Raw genomic sequence first — 4,170 nt, 5'->3', positions numbered from 1 at the left:
CGGGATAAATCATGGTGGCAGGAATGCATCCAACTAGTGTCGCAGTAAAAAATCATCTCCTATTAATTGGAGGGCTTGATTGATTGCTGTTTTTGTGTATCGCTCCGTCGCTGCCTCTGACCGGAAACGAAAGCCGGGCTCGAAGATTCTGTCCGTGGGGTTGTCCGACTGTCTGTCGTTTCGTTTGGTATTTCAATTATTTGGATGTTCTGTCGCTTAAAACGGTTTCTCATCCTGGTCTGGTGGAATGTGTTGAGATGTATTGTGTGTACACAGAAGAGAACGGAAACATCGACTGCAACATTGATTGGCGGGAGACGAGCTGTGGTAAACATCTGATCAGTGATTGGCAGCAATCCAAATGCTACGAAATCGCAATCGCAGCAATCCAAATGCGAATGGAAATCGATATGACTGATGATTGATTTATTCGAGGAAGATTTGATAGTAAATTTAGGGACGCACTTCGATCATGGACCATATTCTGTATGTCTTCTGGTCATCTCGTTCATTATGGATTTAAGAGAGAACGGTATAAAATCCACCTCATTAGAAAAATGCGAATATCTTGACAACTCATCAACGAGGGGTATTTCAGTTTTCATTCAAATTGATTCAAGCGAAACCACACTGATGACACATTACAACAATTTATTATCTTTTTTGACGTAGGACTACGTCTTTCATTTCTGTAACGGGGTGTAAGTTCAATGTTTCGAAAACGGGAGAGTGAGTACATGATTGTTAATTATTGCCCCAAAAACTTGTTTCAATAGCTTTAAAATTGCTTAGAAAACAGGTTAAGGAAACCGTATATATACTCGCATACGCTTTGGAAATCCCTTCATCATCATTGTTCGTTTGTCACTCGTGCCAGCCAGACGTGTTTAAACTTGTTCGTTTTTAACCTTTCGTTCGTTATATAAGTTGTACAAATTGCACTGTTTTTTCTCCCGCGATTTCGGTTCGGTCTCATAATATTTCTTCGGCGCTAGGCCACCTACTTAAGGTGGCCAGCTTTAAAACTGAGCTGAAAAGGCTAGCAGTAAAGCCACCATCATTGACATCTGTTGCGATGACGCGCAATAAAAAAACGAGTGCAACTGCTGCAGAGACTAGTGCATTAAATCAACGGGTCACCGGTTCGAAAAGACCGCGAAGTGACGAGGTCGATACACAAGATCACAACACTAGACTTCTAGCGAGTAATAATTTTGCTGAACTATCAGTGCAAGCTGTCACAGAGCCGTCGATTCCGAAAAAAGTGAAAATTCCACTGCTTTTTACCACCACGAAGGAAATAGCTACGCTCAGGAATGAGCTTGCTGCGAAGCAGATTCATCCTTTATTCCTTGCTCTGCAGCATAGTCACGAAAATCATCTGCTCCAGTAAATTGGACTTCGATACAACGACAAAGTATCTCCAGACGCAAAAGCATGAGTATTTCACCTATGATGCTCCAGGGAACAAGCCATTTAAGGTGATAATCCGCGGTCTTTCGGAATTTACTTCGGATGAAATCATCAACGAGCTGAAACGAGTCAAAATCAAACCGATAAAGGTATTTCCGATGAAACGTGCTGAAGGCAAAAACTATAGGGATTTTCTCTACTTGGCACACCTGGAAAAAGGTTCTGTTACCATGACGGACCTCCGCAAAATTAAAGCGCTCTTCAACATCATTGTTGAATGGGAGCACTATCGCCCGAAGAAACGAGAAGTGACTCAATGTGAAAACTGTTTATCCTTCGGTCATGGCTCTAGGAACTGTCACATGAAATCGCGTTGTGGAAAATGTGCTGGTTCTCACGAAACATCGAAATGCGATCGAATGGAGATAAACTCCGAGCCACAATGCGCCAATTGTGGTGCCAACCATGAGGGCTATAACCGTGCCTGTCCCATGAGAGCAGAATTTATTAGTATTCGTAAACATGCGTCCACCAGAAATCAGAATGGGCGTTTGAGACGACAGCCTCCTCCGATGACAATCGAGAATTACCCCCATCTCCGTACCAACGTACCAAATCTGACACCACTCCCACTGAATCATCGACAGGAAAACCATCAACGAACCACCTCTGTTTAGCCACGGCTCACAGCGGTAACTGCTGTTCAGCCAGTGCGTGCAGATCAAACTTCATCCTGGAGTTCCCCCGGTACTAGCGTCCCCTCTGCACTACCGTCTAATGATGACTCTCTTTTTACCCCGGATCAAATGATGGTGTTCGTCCGGGACATGTACAGAGAGCTGCGCCTGTGCCGTTCTAAGGAAGATCAAATTGATGCCGCCACTAGAGTGCTGCTAAACTTTATGAATAAATATGGACCCTGAAGACACCATCAAGATCCTAAATTGGAATGCTTGTTGTGTAAAGAACAAAAATTTTGTACTAGTTGATTTCCTAAATGAAAAAAGTATTGACATCGCCATCATAACAGAGACGCACCTTAAGCCAGATGTGAACATATACATCCCCGGTTTTCGCCTCGTGAGGCTTGATCGGATCCATTCAGCGGGTGGTGGAGTGGCCATTGCTTTGCGAGTTAATATTGGGTGCCGCCTGTTACCTAGTTTCCAGCTCAAGATAATTGAAGCCATAGGTATCGAAGTAGACTCTACCATCGGCCCAATCACCATCATAGCGGCTTACTGCTCCAAGCACACCATCATCAGCGACGGATCGGCTACAGCTTTACACCAAGACATAATCAAACTGACTAGGCGGCGTGGTCAGTTCATCATAGCTGGCGATCTTAACGCAAAGCACCAGGTCTGGGGTAACATCCGGCGGAACTCCAATGGTACCATCGTTCAACAAGGACTTGAGGAAGGTCGCTATACGATCCTGAGCCCAGATACTCCCACCAGGTTGAATCGGTCTGGTGCTCACGCTATCATCGACATTTTTATGACCAACATGACGAACATCTCTGATCCCGTCGTCTATCAGGAGCTCAGCTCAGACCACTATCCAGTGGTGGCTGAAGTGGGTTCCTCTGTTAATAGAATGCAGATTTACCGACGCAACTACCACCGTGTCGACTGGGCGAGGTTTCAACAGTGTGTCGACTCTTTCGTAAATTATGATTCCTTGCCTGAGTCAATTGATGACATCGACCAGTGCCTGCAACGGATTGATGATGCGATATCCTGGTCTAGAGATCAACATGTTCCCACACCCCAACTGGTGAGTAAATCTCTGAACCTAGACAGTACAACCAAAGAGCTTATTAGATTCCGTAACACCATTAGAAGACAGTACCAGCGTTCTGGACTCCCTCATTTGAAGACACATTGTCTCATAAAAATAATTCATGCTAGAATGATGGATCTCAGGAATCGGCAATTTGCAAATCATCTTCGCTCTCTTCCAGATTGCGCAAAGCCTTTTTGGAAACTAGCGAAAATTCTAAAAAATAAGCCAAAACCTATCCCTCCGCTTTCCTCCGCTAACCATAATTCTAATTCTTCTATGCTCATTACACCTGTTGAGAAGGCCAATGCAATTGGTCAGCACTTTAAAAATTCTCACAACCTAGGTCGCGCCATGATTAGCCCGCATGAGCCTGCTGTAGCAGAGGTGGTGACAAGAATTGCTGAACAACGGATAGTTTTACCTGATGATTCAAAAATATCAGTTGATGAGGTGATTGCGGCTGTGAAATCCACCAAAAACATGAAGGCTGCTGGCATTGATGGAGTAGTCAATCTGGAGTTGAAAAACCTGAGTGTTGACTTCTTCAATCATCTGACAGCAGTCTTCAATAAGTGCTTGGAACTTGGCTACTTCCCTTCTAAATGGAAGTCAGCTAAAGTTATTCCAATTCACAAGTATGGTAAAGACCCCACCAATGCCAAAAGCTAGCGTCCAATCAGTCTCTTGTCCTCTATCTCGAAATTATTCGAAATGATGATTGTATCTCGCTTACTGGAGTTCTCAGACCAGAACAACATCATCCTCCAGGAGCAGTTCGGGTTTAGGAAGGGTCACTCCTCTGTTCACAAGCTCGCACGGGTTACTAATATCATCAGGCGGAACAAGTATGTTTCGAAAACATCGGCGATGGCACTGTTGGACGTCGAGAAGGCGTTCGACAATGTCTGGCCTTGTGTTTAAGCTGCATATATACAATTTCCCGATCTTCCTTGTGAAGATCGTCAGCAG

This window comes from Toxorhynchites rutilus, chromosome 3 (genome assembly GCF_029784135.1).
Source record: "Toxorhynchites rutilus septentrionalis strain SRP chromosome 3, ASM2978413v1, whole genome shotgun sequence".
In the NCBI taxonomy this organism is placed as follows: Eukaryota; Metazoa; Arthropoda; class Insecta; order Diptera; family Culicidae; genus Toxorhynchites; species Toxorhynchites rutilus.
Note: the sequence above shows the minus strand (reverse complement) of the source record.